Below are 402 nucleotides of genomic sequence, written 5' to 3' on the forward strand. Positions count from 1 at the left end.
CCGTTCCCCACCCGGCGGCCGCCGCAGGGGGTCTGCTCCCTCGGGGGACGGGGCGATGCGCAGGGACCCCCGCGGTTCTCCCCCCTTCCCCGGCCGGGCTCGCACAGAGCGTTTCTCTCCGCCGGCTCCCGCGGGATGCGGCTCCCAGCGCCCGGGATGGCCCTTGGGAAGGGGATGGGTCTGAGCCCGGTGGGGTGAGCGAGCCCCCCGCTCCAACCCTGCTAAAGCAAAGGGGAAGGCACCAAGCTCAGCTCCGGCTTGGAAAACGCGCGTACGTAGAGCAGCTCCAGGACTGCCACGGGGATCCTGTCCCCAAGGGCTGGCCCCGCACAACCCAGCGGCTCCGGGTGCTGGAGAGCGCTGGGATGCAGCAGGGCCGCACGCCTGGGCAGGCGGATGCAC

The sequence above is a fragment of the Pygoscelis adeliae genome, unplaced genomic scaffold (assembly GCF_000699105.1).
Source record: "Pygoscelis adeliae isolate BGI_AS28 unplaced genomic scaffold, ASM69910v1 Scaffold188, whole genome shotgun sequence".
NCBI lineage: Eukaryota > Metazoa > Chordata > Aves > Sphenisciformes > Spheniscidae > Pygoscelis > Pygoscelis adeliae.